Here is a 23,151-nt window from a genome sequence, read left to right as displayed (position 1 = left end):
ACACCCGCCAGCCCCCGCCGGTCCGGCTGTCCAGCCACTCGAGGGCTGCCAGCCGCCAGCCTATTCCAAGCCAGCGGCCCCAGGGACCCACCCTGCATAGTTCCATGTCCCAGAGCAGCCAGCCAGGCTGGCCTCCCCTCCTACCGGGAACATTTGCTGTCAAATGGCCTCGTGATGACCCCAGGGCCCTCCAGCCCACTCCCCAAGGTCACGGCCTCACCAGCCTGGACCAGTCTCAGCCCTGCCCAGGCACTCTGCTAAGGTCCCAAGGGGCATGGGCCCTCCAGCCTCTCCCTCCTTCCTCCCCCTTCCTCCTCCTTCCTCTCTCCTCTCTCCTTCCCTCTCTGCCTTCCCTTCTCTTTCTCCTTTCTCTCCTTTTCCCTCCTCCTTTTCTCCCTCCCCCTTCTTCCCCTCCACCTACTTTTTCTTCCTCCGGTCCCTCCTCTTCCTCCCAACTCCTTCTCCTTTCTCTATCCCCCCTCAGCTCCTCTCTCCTCCGCTTCTCCTCCTGGCTGACCAGACCCTCTAAGGAAGGCCTCCCTCCCTCTGGCCCAGTGGCTGCTTGACTGCAAAGGTGGAGTGGGGTGGGATGTTAGGGATCCTGCCCACCAGCCTCGGAGTGTGGCCCACAGGCTCCATCCGGCAGAGGCCGACCATTTGAGGCCGGAACCCCCAGCTGGAGTTACATGGCTGCAGTGACAGCACCTGCACCTCTCCTCCCTGTCACATCTCATTTAAAACACAGTGACAGCCCTGGCCGGTGTTGCTCAGTGGATAGAGCGTTGGCCTGCGGTCTGAAGGGTCCCGGGTTCGATTCCGGTCAAGGGCACATGCCTGGGTTGCGGGTTTAATCTCCTTGGGAGGCGTGCAGGAGGCAGCCGATCAATGATTCTCTCTCATCATTGATGCTTCTATCTCTCTCTCCCTCTCCCTTCCTCTCTGAAATCAATAAAAAAATATATTTTTAAAAAATAAAATAAAAACATAAAACACTGCGACAGCCATCTCTCCTCATCCCCACTCCTCTGTCCCAGGGTCACCCCTGAGGGTACCACAACCGAGCCTCCATCACCAGTGCCCCGTGTCACCATCGCCATGGATTCCAACGCCACCATCCCTTTCACCACCCCCAGCCCCGACCTCCCTCATGGCCCAGCCACCTCTGTCACCACCCCACACGTGATCAGCGTCGCAGTCACTAAAGCAGAACTGCTGGGACTTGCCAGTGGCCCCAGGGTGCTGGGCTGGGAAGGAAAGAGACTCAGTTGATTTGTCCATGGAGCTCCACTCACAGGCACAGAAGAGGCTGCGGGGGCGGGGGCCATGGACAGGAGAGGGAAGAGGCTACCGTTGAGCATGGCTACACAAGAGGAATGCCAAGCCTCCTCTAAACAAGGTGAGGAGGCCGAATAATCAATCTAAATAGGACCATCATGGCCGCACAGAGTCCGCCCTGCACCCTCGCCTGTGTCTGGGCTGGGCTACGCATTTATATCACTATATGTTGTTCTAAATCTAGACCTTATCTATGCATATAAAGTATGTACTAGTGGGAGGCAATTGTAGAGCCTCCCACGATTTTTGCCTTCCATGTCAGAGCCTGGAAGCCAGCCCAGTGCCAGGCTGGGGCCCTGTGTGCCAGGTGTGTGGTTATTCAGCACGAGGTGTCCCATGGCACTGAGGAGGCGGGAGCCTGGGAGAAGAAGGGCAGCCGCGGTACCGGTACCGAGAGCGCCGCCTTTTGGGAGCCCCCGGAAGGCTCCGGGAGGGCAGGGCCAGGCCCGAGGCCCAGTGGAGCCAAAGGCCTGCCACCCAGCCTGGGGCTCGGGGGCTGGGGGCTGGGGGCTGGGGGCTCAGGGCACTTGTGGGGGTCAATAGTCTTTATTGAATGAACAAGAGAGCAAATCTCTGCAGCACCCGATGTGAGAAGGAACCCAGCCAAGAGCCAAGTGGCCGGGAGCCAACTCCTCGCCCTGAGACCCAGCCCCCTGGACCGCTGCCCCACCCCATGCTCTCCCTGCCCCCCAGTGTCCTGTGTCTCCCCTCCAAAGGCCACTCAGCGTGCTGGCTCCACCTGAGAGCCACCCAGGACGCCTGCAGAGCGGCCCCCTGGCCCGGCCTCCCGCCTTCCTCTGCTCTGCGGGACACAGGGCCCAGGCCTGCCTCTCCAGCTCCCCCGCAGCCCACCTGGTGTCAGTCTGGACATACAGGGCACTTTGGGGGGAAGCGGGGGGCAGAGATGGCTAGGCCAGGTCTGGTTCACCCACTGAGCCAGCCTCTGGGGTCCTCCTGCTGGAGCTCCCTTCCCAGATGGGCTCTGTGTGTCTGTCACAAGGCAGGCCCTTGGGGTGACACCCTGACTGTGTGGCCCTGGGCTCCTGGCTCAGCACCTCCAGGAACTTCTGAGGGGCCGCATGCCCGACAGCGGGTGTGGCCAATGGGGAGGAATGGGCCCTGTGTCTCAGCACCCCTGGGTGACAGGTCTCCCGCGCGCACACAGCCCCCAGCCCTCAGCCTGGGCCAGTCTGTGCTGCTGGCAGTGCTCCGCCTGTTTCTTTTCCTTCTGGCTCTTCCCGGCTGAGCTGTGGGGCCTGGAGTGCAGCCCCGGCCTCCTGCGGCCTGACCCCCTCCCTCCGTCTGCCCTGTGGCCTCCTCCTCAGGTGGGGAGGGGCAGCCGCTATACTGGTGACCTTGAGACACACTTCCCTTCCGGCCTCGGCCTCTGGAAGGCTGGACTTGGGGGGCCTGGGCTTCAGAGGCCCGCATGCCCCCTGGATGAAGGTGGCGACTACAGCAGCACCCCCTCCTCTGGCCCAGTCTCCAGGGAACCTGTTTCCCTGGCCTAGCCCGCTCGGCAAGCCCCGGCCCGCCCAGCCGCAGCCCCAGCCCCAGCCCCAGCCCCAGCCCCAGCCCCAGCCCCAGCCCCAGCCTCAGCCCCAGCGTCGCTGGCTCAGGTTTCCCCTCTTTCTGGTTTTCTCATCTCCCCTGCCCCAGGCGCTGCCTGCTCGCTGGCCCAGCCCCCACTGCCGGAACTGGATCCCAGAGAGGGGGAGTGCTGAAAGGGGGCCGGGGAGGGGTGCGGAGGCTGCTCAGGCAGCGCCGGGAGGGGCGGGCACTGAGGAGTCACCGTAGCCCAGAGCGAGGAGGGGTTCGGCCCAGCGCAGCCTTTTCCTGCCCAGCCTGCCCCAGGGGCTGGCTCTGAGCCGATCAAAGCTGGAGCGACCCACCTCCTGGCAGGTTCCCAAAGCCGCCTGCAGGCCTTTCTGCTGCGTCCCCTCCACCGGGATGCTCTTCCCAGCCTCCAGTGCCAGTGTAACCGCGATTCCTCGAGCCCAGAGCCCGTGGCCACCTCCTTCCCCCACAGACACTGTCCCTTCCTGCACCAGGGCCTGGCCGCCCCTCCGAAGGCTGCCTCATCCTCCCTTCCCCACTGCAGCCTGCGGGTACCCCAGCCTCTTCCAGGGGCTCTGCACGCTCATCTCTGGTCGTTGCACACGCCAATCCGTGCCTGGAACGCCTTTCCTACTTCCTTCTAGATCCTTCTAGATTCTGGCACCCTCCAGACACTCAGAGACCCTGTCCGGCCCGGCCCCTCTTCACTCCCCCAGCGGGGCCCCCCATGCACCCATCCGATCAGCAACTGCTCCTCATAGGACGTCGGGGTCAACAAGAGAGGGGGAGTCAGGGCAGTGTGTCACCCACCCGCACCCTCTCCCTGGGTGCGTGCTCCTGCCGGGGGCTGAGGGAGGTGGGGGTCAGGCGGGCCCAAGCTCGGCTGGCTGCCAAGTGACCCATGACCGTGGGCCGCCTAAGCGTATCCTGTTTAGACAGAGGCCAGACGCACTCACCCAGGCCTGCCCGGCCCCTGCTGGGAGCCCAGGCCTTGGGTCCAGAGCTCAGTCCTCATCTGGTGGCAGAGAGGCCTCCTCACCAAGTCGGATGGGGATTCTGGGTCCCTGTCCGAGGGCCTGGGGCCTGGGGCCTGGGTGGGTGATGGCTGGGCAGCCCCAGCCACGAGGGCTCAGGTGGAGCTCGGCTGAGGAGACGGTCGGTGTGGAAAGCCTGAACCAGCCTGGACTCTCTTCCACTCACAGTTGCATCCAAACCATCAGCAAGTACTTGCAACTTTACCTTCAAAATATGGGACAGATCAGGTGACCACTTCCCGGCCAGCAGCCTGCAGCCGCTGTCCATGCAGCCACCACCTCCACAGGCGACCGGCCTCCCGCCTGACAGCGCAGGAGCCTCCTTACGCACCCCCCCCCCCCACCCCTCTCCTGCAGACTCTGCAATCCAGTCCCCCGGGACCAGAGCGACCTGCCAAGTGGGAGCCAGGTCACGTCTCCTGCCCAAAGCTCACGCTCCTGCTTCACTGGGGGTCACAGCCAAGGCCCCACCGGGGCCATCCCGTCCCCCCAGCTCCCTGCCTACCTCTCCGACTCATATCCTGCTCTGGGCTACGTCCTCCTCTCTCTTCCTCCCACATGGGCACACTCCAGCTCTGGGCTCCTGCTGACCGAATGGGAGGGGGCGCAGGCCGGGGCCCCTCTGTCCTCTGACCGGGGTCTGGGAGCTGCTTCATCCGGGGGCCCTGCTCACATCACCAGAGCTGAGGATGGAGCCCTTTTGCCGTTCCCTCCTCACCCAAGAGCTGGGCTGACCAGAGAGCGTCTCCGGCTGCAGCAGCAGGACCTCCAGGTGGACTTGGCCTTGAGTTAAAAGGCAGCGAAGTCCCAGCTGGGAGCCCCCAGGGGCAGGGAAGCCCCCGAGGCAGAGATGTCCTGAGAGCCGGAGGCCTTGCAGCCCTCGCCTCGCTGACTGCGAGGGGCTCCGTCCTGTGGGGTTTCTGGCTGTCTCCCAGGCCCACATCTGCTGCGCACACCCTCCATGTGTCTGTGTGGCCCCGGTCCGGGGGGAGGGGGCCCACGGAAGGTCCTGCAGCCAGGCCTGCGAGTGGGATCTGGACTTACTTAGCTCCAAATGACTGGGGAATGTCCCCTCGTGACAGCGGTGAGTGGCCTCCCCTGGTCCCTCACTCCAGGCCGGGGAGTGGGCCCAGGTGAAGGCAGCCCCCCGGAAGGGGAGGGGCTGGAGGGCAGACCCTGGGCACCCTGCCGCCTGGCCTCGTTGCTAAGCCTGGTTCCATGTCCTCCCCAAGGAAGGGCTGTAGTAGGAGGTCCCTGTCTGCACCCTCAGACCAGAGGCCTAAGGCCAGGGCATCCCATCTTGGCCTCCATCCCCCTTGAGCCAGGAAGCAGGATCCTGACCAGCACGGGGCGGGCCTGGGGTCTGGGCTGCAAGGCTCCCGGGGGGGCGGCACAGCGGCGCTGGGACTGGCCAAGGAGAAGGGCGCCTTGCAGAGAAACCCCCTCACAGCGCCTGGTGTCAGAGCCTCGGGGGAGGGTCGCAGGGCTAATGCCAGGGGGCGTGGAACCGGGCCTGCCCTGGCAGACCTGGTGCCAGCTAAGCACTTCACCCGCGGATGCGCCTGCTGCTCCCTGGGCTGCGGTTGGCGGGCAGCGGAGCCCAGCCCGGGCTCCCTACCCCGGGTCAGGTGCCTTCCTGTCCTGTCAGGGTTTGATCTCCGAACGTAACAGGGCCGATCCCATGGCCATCCCTGACCTCTGACCCCGCGCCCAGGGGCTGGGCCTCCATGTGTGCTATCTATGGAGTCCTAGGGAGGACCAGGCCTCTGGTTCACCTTGGCTGGAGCATCATTGTGAGCCCATTTAGCAGAAGGGAATACCAAGACCTTGAAGAGCAGGGGGCCTGGGCAACGGTGTCTGGGGATCCCAGGCCCCCTGGAGTGTTGGGGTGCAGCTTCTGATTGAGAAAAGGCCCAGGGGTGGTGAGGTGTGACATAGTCTGGTCTAGATTTTATAGGGTCCCTCTAGCTCCTAAGGGGCCACAGGGAAGCTATAGGCCTGAGAGAGAGAGGACAAGGACTCAGCCGGAGCACTGGGGGTGCCGCTGAGTAGCCTCAAACTCAGCAGGGCCCCTCATCTTGCCCTGGGAGACCAGCCACCAGATCTCACCTGAGATTTTGGGGTGGAGAGAGGCTCCTCGCTGGCCCCTGTACACCCTCCACGTAGGGCCTAGCTGGCGGCCTCCCTGCCCCCTCTCCTGACACAGTGATTTAGGATGGAATCGGAGGACAAGTTTCTGCAAAACTCATATCTGCCCCAGGAAGGAGAGGGACCAGCCTAGATGGAGGGATAAGGGAGGAGGCCAGGCCCACAAAGGAGAGATCAGGAATCTGCACTCCACCCTCAGGCTGTCTGCTCCAGCTCCCCCAGACGAATGCGGGGGACCTTGCTCCTGCTCCCAGAAGGATGCCCTCGTGTGTGCACAGCCTGCCTGAGCACCTACTGTGTGCAGCCTCCTCTTGTGAAGGTCACACCGTTGCCCCACTGGCTCCTGCCCAGCCTATGTCTGAGTCCCCGGGAGCGCCTCAGCTCCCTCCCGAGGTCAGGCTGTGGCCAGCCTCACCCTCACCCTGCTGTCCCTGCCCTCCTGCAGCTGCCCCTCAGCAATCCTGCCTCCCAGCCAAGGGCATCTGCAGCTCAGCCTGACCCGGGTGTGAATCCTGGGGGGGGCCTGGAGGCCTACTTTTCCAGCCGAGGGTCTGGCTGGGCCCTGTTCCGTGGGAGGGGCAGGCAGGGCTGGCGGAGGCCTGTTCTCTGAGTAACACTTGCCTGGCCGCGTGCTCCCTGGGTCCCTCAGGGTCCGTGCTGCCCCGGGACCTTGCCCAGGCCAGTCTCCCTGGGAGTGTCTCCTGGTCTTCCTGGCTGTCTCCCCAACAGCCCCCCGATTCCCAGCCAGTCTCTGTCCTCTGATCTTCTGGCGAAGCCCTCACTCTGCCTTGTGTCTCAGTCAAAGGCCATCCTTCCTTCCTTCCTCGTTCATCTTGCAGACATCCTGGCCCCCCTGTGCCGGGCTCTTGCCTGTGAACTCCGGGGCGGGGGGGCGTGGAGTCTCCCCTGGGCTAAGGTGCACAGGGGGCTCAGGAGGGCCGGTGGCAGGGGCTGGACTGCCACTGGGTGAGGAGCCACCAAGTCCCCACCCCCCCACTGCTGCTCTTCCAGCCCCATTTGGCCTGAAATTTAACCACATTGTCTCTAAGAAGTGGCCCCGGGAGCAGGTGCGAGGAGCGGCATGGAGGGCGCACTGCCCGCGTCACCTTTGTCACAACCCCTTGTCCATCCGCAGTGGGTGAGAGACCCTGGCGCCATCACGGGGCCCAGGGCTGGCCCCGGCCGCTCTGCACCGCTGGGCGGGTGTTCGCCTCTCGTCCAGCAGAAGGGTCCACTCAGGAGGGCGGCCTTGACCCACTGTCCCGCCATGGCCTCTGCTCACCCGGCGTCCGGAACCCGCGTCAGCACACACGCTGGCCCCGCCGAAGCCCCTACCCGCACAGGCGGCCTCGCTGGCCCCAGTGGGCTCCTGGGGTTGTCCTGGGAGCAGCGCTAGCACAGGAGGCCACCGGGACTCCCAGGACACACCTCCCTCCCTCCTCAAGCAGCAGCCCCCCCAGTAGTCCCCTCGTCCGGTCTCCCCCTGCCTCCCCTCAGCCCGGGCCCTGTCTGCCCACAGTGCCTCCAAACATGATGAACCAGTGCTGCGGTCAGTGAGGGGATGAGGCTGCCAGGCCAGCAGGCAGGGATCCTGGCAGGTGTGTGCTACCCAAAGGGCTAGGAGGGAGGCTGGGGAAGGCCATGTCGGGGAGGTGATGCTGCCGCTGGGCCTTAAAGAGCCAATTAGCGATCTCCCAGCCTGATGGATGCAGGCGACCTGGGCGGGAGCCTGGGGGCAGGACCTGTCACGGTGTGTCCTTGAGCAGGACTGAAGCGGCTAGTGGGGGAGGGAGGCAGTGGGGGGAGGAGAGGGGCAGAGGGGCCCACTCAGGGCCGAGGAGTGGCCACGGCTGAGCTAAGCAAAGAGGCACATGTGGGCCCTGGGACAGTCCCTAGGGAGGCCCCAGCCAGAGGAAGAGCCGTGAGGGGCCGCCACTGGCCCAGGCAGCTGGCGAGCTAGTCAGAAGGGGAGGCAGAGCTTCGAGGAGCCAGGGCAGCCCTACTCAGGGGCTGCTGGATCCCCGGGGGCTGGGAGCTGGGGGCCTTAGGCTGCCAGGAGCTCACAGCCGTGTCCCTCTCCAACCTCCTACCCTCCCAGCGTCCCAGCGGCCTCTACACGCTGCTGCCGTTCCCACACCTGTCCAGGACCCGGAGGCCTGGCCACTCCTCCGGACGCCCGCACACAAGCGGTGAAGGTGCCTCGGCTTTGAGGTGCCTCAGCCCTGCTCGGCCCCCTGGCCCTGTCCCTTCCCCGGCCTGGGGTTCAGAGTCTCCCCATCCAGGAGGTCCCCCCGCTGCCTGCTTCCCTGTGAGACCCCCTCTGTGCCCCTGGCCTGCTGCCTGTGGGTGAGGGTGGTCCTGTGCCCTCGGCCTGCGGACTCCCTGTCCCGTGGGTTGGCTGAACCAGGTCAGGAGAGATGGGGAGGGGCGAGGAGAGGGGCAGTGGAGGGTGCCAGCCTGCCCCCCAGCCGGTGTGTGCTCTGGGCTGCCCTGCCCCCCTCGGGTGGGGCTTCCTGCACTCAGAGGCCCTTTGTCCCTTATCTTCCCTGCCTCCTCGGTGGCAGGGCCCAGATAAGCATCCCGTTGGGGCTGAAATTCCAGCCCAGCTGCCCCCCCCCCCCCCCACGGGATCTGTGACTTGCCTGCTGAATGCTTTTCCCGGACTCACCCCCAGGAGCCCCCAGCTTTCCCAGACCCCCCCCCCCCGCCCCCCGCTTTCCCAGACCCGCCCCCAGTGCACAATCCACCCAGGAGCCCCCGAGCTGCACGCTTTCCCCGGACCTGCACCCACCTGCACCCTCGGACCTGCACCCACCCTGCCTCACGGTCACTCCCCCTGCCCCGTGGCTGACAGTGAGCCACTCTGAGGCACCCCCCACCCCCCCATCCCCCCCACCCCCGCCCATTCCCACTCTGCAGCTAGAGCTGAGGGGGTGGGAGTTCGCTGACAGCCCTGACCTGCCACTGGGAGCCTGAAGCTAAAGAGCTGGCCCCGGCGTGATCCCAGAGGCCCCCACGCCACCCCGGGCACACCCCTGGGCTTCCCGACCACCCCTCTCAGGGCTCCCTCCATCTCACGGCCCCACTCAGCCTCTCTCCTTCCCCGCTCCCCTCCCCCCTCATTAAGCCTCCTAAACCCGCCAGCTCCCTGAAGCAGGAAATTGCATTCTGCCAAGATTAAATGGACTTGAACGCCCTGCCTCTGCCCGCCAGGGAGGGAGCTGACAGGAGCCAAGTTTGCTGGGGGTGGGGCCGGGACAGGGATCGCAGGTTGGGGAGGGAGGTCCAGAAGGTGGGGTACTTCAGGGTGGGGTGGGGGTCCCTGAAGAGCCGAGGGTGAGGACAGGGACTTGGGGAGGCTGGGGCCTGCGGGGGGGCTCCCTCCTCTGCGGGAATGAGATGGGGAGAGGAAGCCACTCTGTGGGGTGGCACGTTCTGAATTGGTAGCGGAGGGGGAGAGAGAGGGGGAGGCGAGGGGAGGAGAGGGGAGGAGGGCGGTGGAACGGTGATTGGGAGGTGAGAGGGGACGCCTGTCAGGTTGAGACCCGACCTACAGGAAATGGGAAATGAACCTGGGGGCTGCGTCCCGTCCCGCTTGTTGGAGTTCCGGGGCGGGGCTGGCGCACCTCACCCCCAGGCCTCACACCAGGGCAGGCGGCTGTGGGGACCCCTGTGGGCCCGTGGGTCCTGGGGAGCTCCATGCAGTCCCTTTCAGGAGGCAGCAGCCCCGACAGGCCCTCTTGGGAAAGATGCACTGAGGTCCGGGCACCCCCTGCCCTCACCCCGAGGCAGCCAGCAAAGTGGGGGCCCGAGCGCGCGGGCTCCGGGCAGCGAGGCCCAGGTCCACTGTCCACAGCACCCCCAGCCCATGAGGTCCGCCCCCCTCGCCGTGGGCGTGAGCGCCTGGTCCCCAGGTCCTGGCGGCGCGTCATTCATCCCATTTCTCAGAGGGACCGCGGCCCACAGAGGCCGCTCCTCCCAGGCCACAGGCTCCCGCAGGGCAGTGCCCGGAGGAGCCATGACCTTCTGGACTGCGTGTGGGCCTCAGACTGGCATTCACGCCTGGGCCCAGCCCCCAGCCAGTCGGCATCAGGCCTGGGGCCTGGTGAAGCCACTGGTCCAAACTGATTGGGCGTCATCCCTGGGCCCGCTCACCCAGAGCCATGACTGCAGGCCACAGTGCTTGCTGAGCCCCCCTGGGCGCCAGCCTGGCCTGGGCCCTGGGGAGGCCCGCCAGCCCTTTGGTGTGGGGGCAGGGAAGGAGGAGAAGACAGGCTGTCTGGAGGGTCCGAGAGGCGCTGAAGGCGGTGGCAGTGGTCAGCGGCGCTGAGGGCTGGGAGGCCAGGCGGTCGTAGGCAGCCTGGGTGATGCACGGCCGTGGAGCTCCTGTGCCAGATGCTGGTGCCCGTTTCAGGCAGCCCGAGCTGGGCAGGTGGCTCCCCAGGACGGAGGCTGGTGTCCCTGGGAGGTGGGGCAGGTGTACGCCTGGCTGGTGCCCAGGGGGTCACCCTGGCAGGCCCCGGGGGAGACAAACCAGTGTCTGGGGATGGGCTGCCGCCCACGACAGCTGCGCTGTGCCTGTTGGGAAGGGACACACCTGAGTTCAGACAAGGCCCAGGTGCCAGTAGCCTCTACAGCCTGCTCCCCAGTGCTCCTGGCCTGAACGGTCCCTGCTCACTTCCTGGTTGGGTCTCAGTGTCCAGGCAGCTCTGTGGAGCCAGCGGCCGGTGAGATCTGAGCTGGCCTGTCCTCCAGGCCACTGAGGAGCCGTAACCCGAGGCCCTGCCACTGCCAGTCCTGGCTCCACATCCCCAGGCCATGCATGTGGACACGAGGTGCCTCTAGGCCATACATGTGGACACAGGGTGCCACCACGCCATACACATGGACACGGGGCACCCCCAGGCCATGCATGTGGACACGGGGCACCCCCAGGCTGTGAATGTGGATACGGGGTGCCCCCAGGCCATGCATGTGGACACAGGGCGCCCCCAGGCCATGCATGTGGACACAGGGCACCCCCAGGCCATGCATGTGGACACAGGGCGGCCCCCAGGCCATGCATGTGGACACAGGGTGCCCCCAGGCCATGCATGTGGACACAGGGTGCCCCCAGGCCATGCATGTGGACACAGGGCGGCCCCAGGCCATGCATGTGGACACAGGGCGCCCCCAGGCCATGCATGTGGACACAGGGTGCCCCCAGGCCATGCATGTGGACACAGGGCACCCCAGGCCATGCATGTGGACACAGGGCACCCCCAGGCCATGCATGTGGACACAGGGCGGCCCCCAGGCCATGCATGTGGACACGGGGTACCCCAGGCCATACATGTGGACACAGGGCACCCCCAGGCCATGCATGTGGACACAGGGCACCCCCAGGCCATGCATGTGGACACGGGGTGCCCCCAAGCTATGCATATGGACCTAAGATGCACCCCTGCCCCCTCCACTGAGACCTGCCTCTGGGAAACCTGGGGGGACAGCTCCAGCCACGGGGCTCTTCCTGGTCCTGATGTGCCTGACACGCTGGGCTGCTGACTGGACACTCCTGGGTCCGGCCACTCAGCGCAGGGTCTCTCCTTAAAGAAGCCACCTGTCCCTCCTCGGCATCTCAGAGCAGGGCCCGCCCTCCCTACCGCCCTCCCTACCGCCCTCCCTACCGCCAGGCCTCTCTGTGCCTGCCTCGTCCGCCTCGCCCAGGGCCAGAGCCTGGGAGGGTGGAGACCACCGCTGTCCGGCACACTTGTCCGGGTAGCGCTCAGCCACTGGCCCCGGGCACAGGCTCCCGAGGCTTTAAGGCAAATGCGTTGCCTCCTGCAGGGAACAGCCTGTGTGCCTCTGCCCGGGACCTCGGCGGGTGGCGGGTGGGGAGGGGGGTGGACTTTAGCCAGATAATGGTTCCTGCCTGCACAGGGCCCAGCATCTTCCCGGGGGACAGGCTGGGATGGAGGGAAGAGGTGCCCAGACAAGCCCAGAGAGACCTGCGATGGCTGGGCTATCAGAGCACCAGGGCCAGGACCGGGTGGGTGGTCAGGGTCCGGGCTCAGGGGTCAGGGGTCAGAGATGCTTCCTGCAGGGGCTCCATGGAGGGCGCAGTCATCAGGGGGCTGGAGGCTGGCCCTGTGCTCCGCCAGCGGCCCGGCCTCAGAGCCCCGCCCTGGACTCAGCTCTGCCTGTTGCTGGGCCACCTCAGTCGCTGACAGGACAGTTCACAGCCTCTGCTCCTTCGCCGCCAGCGACGTCCACCCCCAGATGGTCTGAGCCTTCGCTTCGCCCGGAGGCCTAGCCAGCCGCCCTCTCATTGACCAGCTGCCACCGGGGCCACAGCCCTGCCCTGGCACCTGAGTGATGCCCCTCAGCACCCTGCCCGCCACGCTGTGCCCTGGGTCAGGCATTGTGGGCAGATCCTGGGGGCGGGTTGGGGGGCTCCGGGTTCAGTTGGGCCTCCTGTTCTTTCTGAAACTCGGGGCCTCCCAGCTGTGGAGTGGGACCCTCAGCCCTTGGCGGGTGTGGGCCCGAGGGCACGTGTCCTGGATCCCGGCTGGCAGACACTCAGGCTATAAACATCGCTGGCTGGCGTTTCTTCAGCTTCTCCTTTAAGTGGCCCCTGGGAGGCAGCCCTCTGGCTCCTGATTCCTGGTCCGCGGCCCCAGGGACCCCTCTCCACTGAGACAAGGCAATTCGGGGTTTCTGGGTGTCAGGGGTCAGGCCGGTCCAGGGACCCCCCCCGTCAGTCTGAGTCCTGCTCCCGCAGGCGTGTGCACATGCGGGGTGGGGGACAGGGTGCTGTTCTGACCCCAGAGGAGAGGAGGTGCAGGATGAGGGGGGACGCCTGACCCGCATCCTCTGAGCCGAGGCTGGACCCGCCCTGGCCCCCTGGGCCTCACTGCACCTCCTCTGACTCTGACGGGGGCTCTGTGCTGCCCCAGCCACCAGGGCACAGACCTGCTCCCAGGATCTGCCCAGCCGGACGGGCTGTGATGCCGAGTCCCCACAACGCCTGCTGCTCACGTAGGAAGCCGCGGCCCTGCCCCGGGACCTCAGCCTGGTCCCCAGCGTGGGGGCCCTGGCGGGGCTGTAGTGGGGCTCACGGTCAGTTCCTAGTACCACAGGCTGGGGCCGGGGGGTTGGGGGGGGGGGGCAGCTCAGAGAGGAGGCGCCCAGGAGGGGAGCAGAGACTCCCAGGTGCCTGCCCACTGAGCACTGGAAAAGGTTCCAGGACCAGGGTGTCCCCATCTTGGACACCCCCACTCTCACTAGGGTTGATCCGGGCTCCCTCCTTGCCTAGCCTGGGGCTTCCCTCGTCTGGGAGCCTGGGAGGAGCAGGGGCAGAAAGAAAAGTGGGCAGGTGGTGGGTGGTGTCCACACACTCCGCTCCTCCATCCTGCCCGCCCCCACCCCCCCCCCCAGCTCTCCCACCGGCTGGGAGCACAGAGGAGACTTCACCATGTCTGCCCCCCAGAACCCTGTGGCTTTGTCTGTGCCAATGGAGCCTACGGGGCTGGTGGGAATAATAACTCAAGAAAAGTGTCCGACACAGACTTCATCATCCCGCGTGGGGGCTGCACACAGGTGTTCAGCCACTTGCGGACCCTGACGGGCCTGTGGGCAGACTCGGGCCGGGCTGCTGCTTCCCGGAGGAGGAGCGTGGGGAGGGCCAGGCTTCCGCAGACAATGCTCTGGCCTCCGGTTCCGGTTCCGCCTCGGGTCAGGGAGAAGCAGGCGTGGCAGGGCCTCAGGCAGCCTGGGCCCAAGCAGGGTTCTCTGTAGCCCATCTGTGACCCCAGCAGAGCGGTTGCTACAGGGTCTTGGCCCTTGAGCCCAAGGGCAGGGAAGCTGAGCGACTTCCCTTTGGCCTGGACACCCACCTGTCCATCCTGGGCTCTCAGCTCCTCTCCTCTCCTGCAGCCAGGAGGCTGGTGCGGGTAGGGAGGGGACGGGGCCTCATGAATTCACAATGAGCAGCCTGATGGGGCTGGAGCCTGCGAGGGCCCCAGAGGGGAGGGGGCATCAGGTAATGGACAGCGTCTGCATCCTCTTCCCTCCAACCTCAGACGCTGGCCACCCGAATCCTGCCGGTCGGCCCGGGGCCACCGGCTCAGCTCCTTAGCGCCAGGGCGCAGCATAAACAACACCGGCCCCTATAGTCCGGGTCTGGGCCAAGGTGCCTGGAGAGCCCCGCTGAGCCCTGGGGACACAGGGACACTTCGGGGCGGCTGGGGAGGGTCCCTGCTGTCTGCCCCCCCTCCCCACATAGGCACAGCCAGACAGGCTGCCCACCAGACTTCCCAGGCACCTGGCTGCCCAGCCATGAGAGCCCACACCTCTCCCTGCAAACCTGGGCCTGGAGCGGGAGCAGGAAGAGGCTGCCCTGTCCCCAGGGACCAGGCTGGCTGAAGGGGTCAGGGAGGACTGGGGCTGCGTCTGAGTTTCCCACCAGCCTCTCCGACCCTCCAGCTCTGGCTGGTGGCGGGTGTCCCCAGCCCCCTAAGATTCAGAGGGAAAAAAGAGGAGAATGAGGTGTCTGAGGATGCGGATTGAGGGGTGGAAATTACCTCAACTGAATTTTAAAAACCCTGGCTGGTTGCCATGGTAACAGAAAGGTGCATCCCATTGCTATGGCAACAGGCAAACACCGAGGTCTGCTGCTGGGATTGGGGATTTGGGATGTGGCCGGAGGGGGTGGGCGGAGGCGGCTGGGCCTGGTTGTATGTGGGTGGGGGGCGGCTATGCAGCCTGGAATCACGAATCCCCAACTTTCCAGGAGCCAGAGGCAGGCCTGGCACCTCCCCCGGCAGTGGTCTCAGAGGAGAAAGACTGTTGGGAGTAATCCCCTAGGACCCCATCACCACCCCAACCTCTCGGGTCGCCAGCCTAGGAGCCCCGGGGGACCCTGAGCCTGCTTAGCTGGGCTCCTCGCTGGGCAGAGCCATGCACTTTGCTCCTGACCTTAGGCAGTGGCGGCTGGGGGTCACATCAGTTGCTGCCCCGAAAAAGAAACGTGCACGGCCAGGAGTCAGCTCAATGAGGCCCGGAGGACAACTATGGATGCCCTGAGGACAGCCACACACCTGGAGGGTCACTGCCACCTGGACGATGACCACACACCTGGAGGATGGTCATACACACCTGGAGGAAGACCACACACCTGGAGGGTCACTGCCACCTGGACGATGACCACACACCTGGAGGATGGTCATACACACCTGGAGGAGGGCCACATACCTGGAGGATGACTCACACCTGGACGATGACCACTCACACCTGGAGGAGGACCACACACCTGGAGGATGGTCACACACACCTGGAGGAGGACCACACACCTGGAGGAGGACCACACACACCTGAAGGAGGACCACACACCTGGAGGATGGTCACACACACCTGGAGGAGGACCACACACCTGGAGGAGGACCACACACCTGGAGGAGGACCACACACCTGGAGGACGGTCACACACACCTGGAGGAGGACCACTCACCCTGGAGGATAGTCACACACACCTGGAGGAGGACCACACACCTGGAGGAGGACCACTCACCCTGGAGGATGGTCACACACACCTGGAGGAGGACCACTCACCCTGGAGGATGGTCACACACATCTGGAGGAGGACCACTCACCCTGGAGGATGGTCACACACACCTGGAGGAGGACCACACACACCTGGAGGAGGACCACACACCTGGAGGAGGACCACTCACACCTGGAGGAGGACCACACACCTGGAAGAGGACCACACACACCTGGACGATGACCACTCACCCTGGAGGATGGTCACTCACACCTGGAGGAGGATCACTCACACCTGGACGATGACCACTCACCCTGGAGGATGGTCACTCACACCTGGAGGAGGATCACTCACACCTGGAGGAGGACCACACACACCTGGAGGATGACCACTCATACCTGGAGGATGACCACTTGCACCTGGAAGATGGCTCCTCAAGGTGACAGTCGCCCCCCAGGACCTGGCCTCCAGGACTCCAGAGCCTCCGCAGGACCCGGTTCAGTACGAGGCCCAGGGAGGGGCAGAAAGGCTCCTGTCTCTGCACCGCGCACTCGGGAAGCCAGGCCACACTGCACAGGGCCTGGTGCAGGCGCAGGACTGACCTGTGAGCCATTGGTCTCAGCTGCCCTGTCACGTCCACAGGCTCCACGGACACACAGGCTCCCTGCCCCGCGGCCTGAAGCCATCATCAGTCTCCGGGGCTCCCAGCGACGCCACGAACTGCTTGGGAGACACACCTGGGAGCCTCTTGGCTCCATCTCCACTTGTCCATTAATGCATTAGCGCCGCAGCCAGAGCTGAGCGGACCCTGTAGCCTCGGAGACCTGGCTCTGTGTGCATGTGTGCATGCACACGTGTGCACGTGCGTGAGTGCACATGTGTGCATGTGTGTGTGCGTGTGCGTCAGCAGAGGAGGTGGGTGTCTGCCTCCCCACCCCGCCAGCCTCAAGCAGGCTTCTTACAACCAAGGCTCCCAGGCCAACTCCCAGTTTCCTTCCGTGAGAGCGTGGCCTGGGCACCGCATTGGGGAGACCTGGAGCGCCAGGCGGGGCTGCCGGGGTGGGAGAGGGCGGAGCCAACTGGCGAAGCCACCCTCACGCGGGTCAGAGTGCCCCCTGGCTGCCGGAGGAAGAACCCCCTCCCCAGGCCGCCTGCCCCCCAAGCGCTGCCTTGGCTGCCCTCCCGGAGGCTGCAGACCGGCGGGTGAAGGGAGGCATTCCTTCTGGGCACCCCAGCTCCAGGGCAGCTAGTGCTTCAAGCAGCCCCCACCCCACCCCACCCCACCCCTGCAGCAGAGCTGAGCCCACAGGGGCCGACCCTGTCCAGCGCCTCCTCCCAGGCCTGGGAGGGGCCCTTGGCCCAGGGCTGCCTGCTCAGGGCTCTCCCTCCCTCCCTCGTCCAGGTTAGCAAACTCCAGGGGCCCGTGGCGACAGCCATTCTGCTAAACACAGAACCGTCCTGCGGCCCGTGTGCCCCCCACAGCGTCCCGATGGCCGGGCGGGCACTCATCACCCGCCCGGAAGGCAGGCTGGAGCGATGGCTGTGGGAAGGGGGCGCTGACCCTGACCTTCCTCCGTGGGGGCGGGACCCGGGGCACCCAGGCCATGCCTCTCACGGCCACTCCACACCTGGGCACGCGGGCACAGGGACTGCAGGCACAGCTCGGGGGACCGCCAGGACTTGGGGCCTCTGGCCTCAACGCACTTCCCACGGTGGCCGACCCTCTTCAGAGCAGGCATGCTCTCATTCCCACCCTCGCCCAGCGGGTGCGTCCCTGCAGCCCCTGCTGGCATGCGGCTGCCATGTGCCCATGGGACCAGAGAAAGCTGGCCTGGACCTGAGGGCCCCGGCCCTCCCCGGTCGCCTCGGCCTCCACCTCGCACCTAAGAGAGCCTGGTGATCCTTCTCAGGGCGGGGCCAGCAGCACCCGGCTCCCAGGGACCCAGGGGCTCCCAGGCGCTGGTGGCAGAAGCCAGAAGGAGGTGGGCTCCACCCCAGGCCTCCAGGCCACCCCACCCCCTCGTCACCAGCCTGGGCCCCGGCTTGGCAGAGCTAGGCTGGCTGCTGTGGGATGGCACCCTGTGGGCAGGTTTGGAATCTGTGGGCGACCTCATGGATCGCCCCCCACCTCTAGGAATACAGCCCGTGTCTACCCTGGAGCAGGAATTCAGTGTGTCCCAGGGCGTTGTGTCCCCATGTCCCCAGGACAAGACCTGCCAGGGCGGGGCGGGGGGCGGGGGGCAGCCTTGGCCAGTGTGCACCTCGGAGGCAGTTCCCTCGCTCAGCCCGCAGTCCCGAGCTTGGCTCCTCCCAGCCCCTCCCTGGGATGGGCCGGCAGCCTAGTGCCCCAGTCAGGCCGCCCGACCCAGAACCCAGGGTCCCAAGACCCAGCTCTGCCCCCTGTGGCTTTGACCCTGCCCCTCGCTCAGGACAAAGGTTTGGGCTGGGACCCGGCAGGTCCAGCTTATTTTTTTAAAAATATATTTTATTGATTTCTTACAGAGAGGAAGGGAGAGGGATAGAGAGTTAGAAACATCGATGAGAGAGAAACATCCATCAGCTGCCTCCTGTACACCCCCCACTGGGGATGTGCCGCAACCAAGGTACATGCCCTCGACTGGAATCGAACCCGGGACCCTTCAGTCCACAGGCTGACGCTCTATCCACTGAGCCACACTGGTCAGGTCTCAGCTTATCTCGTCATAAATATTCATCAGGCTCCAGGGGCCAGAGCCTGCAGCTGGCGTGGGGGCGGGGCGGGGCAGATGCGCCAGAAGGTTGGGGCTCTTTCCTAATGAGGGTGCTGGGAGGGGAGTGCCACCTGGCTCGGGGTCCTTGGGGAGGGGGACAGATGGACAGCGGGACATCCAGCAGCCTGGGGACACGTGGCCGTGCTCCAGCCACCAGATCCCCATGCACCCCAGGAATGTGGGGGAGGAGCCAGAGGAGGCCCTGGACCCCCTCCCACAGGGGATCCCGAGAGCCCTGCTCCCCCCACACACATGGGCCCAGACTGCTCGCTCTCACAGGGCTCCCATGGCCTGAGAGCAGTGCGCCCACCCTCCTGCCTGCATCGTCCTCCCAGGGCGGTGCTCCTGCAGGGTCCCTGGCTCTGCAGAGGGTGCTCCCGGGTGCACAGTCCGCACAGAGCTGTGCCCCACGCACACTCTCCCCACCCTTGCCCTGGAGCTGGGCTCCCTGCACCCCATTCTCCCTGAACCACGCACCTCCTCTCAGCCCTCTGAGCTGTGCTCCCCAGGCGTCAGGACCCCTCACCCAGAGGGAGGCCCTCCTGCTCAGCCTCAGCCTCCTGAGCTCTGCCCCCTGCCCCCTGCCCCCTGCCCCCTGCCCCATGGCGTGCAGGTGGGACACGGGGCAATCAGCCCTGTGCTCACAGCCCGGCGGCCAGGGAGCTGGCCCCGCACCTCCCCAGTCCTGGGGCGAGAGCCAGGGGCAGAGAGGGCATATTTGGGGGCGCAGAGGCGCCTCCTCACTGCCACAGGCAGGCGCGGCTGCAGGTGAGGGGGGTGCCTGAGCCACTGAGCACCCCAGTAGCTAATGAGGGGCTGCGGGGGAAGGGACAGCCTCAGGCGTAGCCTGGGGGACGGCTGCCTCATTAGCACCAGCCCGGGAGGAAGGCGGCTAAGTGGGTCAGTCCCCTCCCCCAGCCGCCTGGCAGGTGTGGGTGGGAGCGCGGCTTGTCAGCCTATTGTCCCCACTGGAGCCTGTCCCTCCACCCCCTCCTGAGCCCTGCCCCTCCCAGCGCCCCTGCCTTCTCCCCGCCTCCCCCTTGGAGCCCCCTTTCCCTCCCTGAGCCCCCCTCTGGCCTCCTTCCCCTTCCTGAGCCCCCTCCCCACTGTCCCCATCCCCCCGCCCCAGCCAGCCTCCCCAGGCCTCCCCAGGACGGAGCGGAGCGCACCTGGGAGACACTGAAATCCTAGACGTTCTGCCGCCGGCGGAGCCCACAGCCCCGGCCTCCCCGAGGGGCAGTAAACCCGGCTCCACGGGCCCAGGCTGCGCCAGAACAAGCATCCAGATGGGGGGGTGGGTGCGGGCTCCCGCCCGGGCCCCTCGCCCACCCCCACGCCGACCCGCTCTGGGCCTCCACTTGGTCACCAGCTCCCCTCTTCGCCCCAGAGTTGTGAAGCTAATTGTCCTGGCAGATCTACCTGGGAGGGGGAGGGCGGGAGAGACGGAGGTGCGTCCTAGAGGCGGGAGGCTCAAAGAGGTCCAACCCGAGCCAGATGATGGCTGCTCTGCGCCCGCGGTGTCACTGTCCCGGCGGGACAGGTCCGGGAGGGGGCTGACGGCCTGTGTGCCCGGCCCCACCCCCGCCCCACGAGGCCGGGCCACTGCGCCTGATGGGTCTCCGTCGGCTGCACAGGAGTTAATCTCAGGGTGCCCCCACCACGTGTGCACAGTCAAATTCCAGGAACGCTTTCCATTAAGGACGCCTGGAGCAGACTTCATTTACATTAATAAGAACCAGAAAAGTGTGTGGGGGGTGGGCCGAGCCCGAGCCCGCGGTGGCTGCTCAGCTCTGCCTGAGTGTGGAGGAGCCTGAGCAGCCGGGGAGCTGGTCTCCGAGAGGCCCGGCCACGCCAGCGCTGCGGCGCCCAGTCCGAGGGAGGAGGCAGAGGCCACCAGCCTGTGGGGATCCCAGTCTCTCCCAGTCGGAGGGGCCGGCAGAGCCCGTCTTGGTGGGTAAGGCCCCACCCAGGGAAATGGCGAGGGCAGAGGCAGGCGCCCTGGGTGTCCAGGAGCTGCTGCTGGACACTGTCAGCCAGGGCTGGCTGCTGCCCGCCTCCGAGCCTCAGTTTACCAGTCTGCGTGGGAGGCTGCTCCCTCTCTCCCCACCAGGGGTGGCTGCAGGCTTTGGAAGGGAAGGTTCTGAGCTGAGCCAACCCACTTCGGACGCACACGCCCTCCCCCAGCCTCCCTCAGCCTCCCTGCCTCCAGCCCTCACTCTGGACCCTAGAGCTGAGCAGTGGGCCCTGTTCCAGAAGCCGGGAGCCTGGTGGGGGTGGAACCCCCAAGATCCCTCCAGCGAAGGAGGGAGTCCGAGTGACTGCATGCGTGCGTGAGCCTGCATGTGCCTGTGCCAGCGGCGCTTCCCCTTCCCGGCTCCCAGCTGGCTTCCTTCCTTCCTTCCTTCCTTCCCCGGGGCCGCAGGCTGCAGTGCGCACAGGTGAGCTCTCAGGGCCCCACCTGCGCTGCCTGTGCGGGTGGGCAGTCGGAGGGTATTCATTCGGGCACTTGCACGGTTGGCTCACCCATGCAGGCGGGCGGGGTGGGGCGGTCCGGGTCTGCAGGCATCTGCGTGTCCTACCCCAACACACACCTAGGTGCTGGGGAGACACGCCTGCTGCGCGGATGACTTGCAGGCCTGTGCGTGCATGCGTGTGCCTGTGAGTGCAGAGGGCTGCCCCTCGGCCCAGCCAAGGAGTACGGTGCCCCCACGAGTCAGGATCGAGCCCAGCCCTGCCTGTTGGCCCACACATCTTGACAGGGCATCCTGGGCACTGAACCCAGCCTCTGCCCCACCCCAGGGCCCAGGTAAAGAGGTGCAGGGGACACAATTACAGCCATGAATCATTCTCCAGCAGCTCTGTCCAGCCGGACTCGGGGTGGTGGGACCTGCCTGGAGCTGGGGCCCGTCCTGTGTGCATCAGCTCCAGGGCCTCAGTGGGCAGGAGAGCCGGCGGGGGTCCTGGCCCCTCCTGCCTCCCCTCTGCCTGCTGCAGCCTGGCCTGCCTATCAGCCTGCGGAATTCTCCGCTGCTACTTGCTGTCGTAGGCCGTCTTATCTGGCGGCAGCCGGGGGTGGAGCAGATCCGACTCCCCCAGACCCAGCGGCCCCCACCCTGCGTTATCTTGTCCCCGCAGCCTCCTCCCCCCCCAGCAGCCTCAGACCTTTCCGCTCCTCTTCCCAGCATCCTCTCGGCCTTGCTTTGTCTGCAGTTGTCTTTTTTCTGCCTCTCCCTGCCTGTCTTCTCTCTCTCCCCAGGGCTTTGGGGTGGGGGGTGGGCCTCCCAAGGCTGAGCTCACTCCATCCTCAACACAGCAGCTGGAGCACGTCTTGCCCAAAGCTGGAGCCAGACCCTGTGCCTGCAGCTAGGGGCCCATCTTCACCCGGTGACTCCCTTCGGCTCAGAGCCAGCTGTGGGGGAGCGGGGTGGGGTGGGGGCATCTGGGTCAGAACCAGACTCAGCACTTCCCAACCTGGTAGCCTCCAGCAGCTGCTCTTCTCTGAGCCTCAGTTTCCTTTTTAAATCAGATGGCTCAGCTGGCGTGACTCAGTGGCTGAACGTCGACCTATGAACCAGGAGGTCATGGTTGGATTCCTGGTCAGGGCACATGCCCGGGTTGCAGGCTTGATCCCCAGTAGGGGGCGTGCAGGAGGCAGCCGATCCATGATTCTCTCTCATTACTGATGTTTCTGTCTCTCGCTCCCTTCTTCTCTGAAATCAATACAAATATATTAAAAAAATAAACCGGATGAAAGTGGTGCAGGGGCTAAGCGGGAAGGGGGCTGTGCTCCTGGCTTGCACCTCCTGCGGGACCCCCTCCCGTTTCAGGAGGCTGGTGAGAGCGGTGGGCACCCCGGTCTCCATTGGAGAGCCTGGCAGCTCAGCCCCAACTCGCTGGGCTGTAGAGACAGAGGCTGTGGGTCAGCTGTGGGCCCTGCCGGGGGAGGATTCAGTCATCGGGCAGAGGTGAAGGCGTGTGAGGGGCAGAAATGCACTTTATCGACTGGACTGCAGAAGTGGCCTCCCTGTGTCGGAAAGAATTGTTAAGAGCCTGAAGCACTTAATGCGGGCCTGGCTCTGGCTCCTCAGCTGAGCAACTACCCCTTCCAACCAGGGGGTCCCTGGGGGTAGGAAACCTGTCAGGAACACGCAGGGTCAGCCAGGCTGAGTTCCAGCCAGGTTCCCCTGAATCCCAAAGACCCTGGGACCCTGGGCACCCCGACACCCCGGGACTGGGTGAGAGCCTGCTCCCCACCTGCACCAGCATTGCCCAATAGGTGATGGAGTGCTGCCACCTGGTGGTCACTAGCAGCACAGCCCCCTCCTCCAGGGTCCCGTCTGGGCAATCTCCCCCACCATGCCCCCCCTTGCTCTCCCCGCAACGCACACCCCACCTGTCTCTGAGGGTGTTCATCCCTCGGGAACCAGGGTGGCTGGTGGCTGGGCTCCGGGTGCCCTTGAGACCCCCCAGCCAGACTGCGTGCCTGGGGAGCTTAGCTCAGGCCTGGCTGCTCATCTGGGCTTTGAAACTCGTTTGATGCGTGGCCACGGCAGCTGCTCCTGGACGGCCCTCAAAGCGCACTCGCGGCAGCTGTCCCAGTCAAGGGCAGGCTGGGCTTGGAGCCCCTGGGGTTCCCGCTAGTTCAGCAGGAGACCGTCCAGATTCGGAATCTGGGTTTCCCTGTGCTGTTCTCGCCTCACCTCACCCGTTGGGCGGGGAGGGGCGGGGCACCGCCCACCCATCCTGGGCGAGGGGCGGGAGCAGACCCTGATGAGATGCGGGGGTGGCTGGCCCTTGGCCTCAGGTG

Source organism: Myotis yumanensis, unplaced genomic scaffold (genome assembly GCF_028538775.1).
Source record: "Myotis yumanensis isolate MYYU_CA2020_CCGP unplaced genomic scaffold, mMyoYum1.0.hap1 SCAF_14, whole genome shotgun sequence".
Lineage (NCBI taxonomy): Eukaryota > Metazoa > Chordata > Mammalia > Chiroptera > Vespertilionidae > Myotis > Myotis yumanensis.
Note: the sequence above shows the minus strand (reverse complement) of the source record.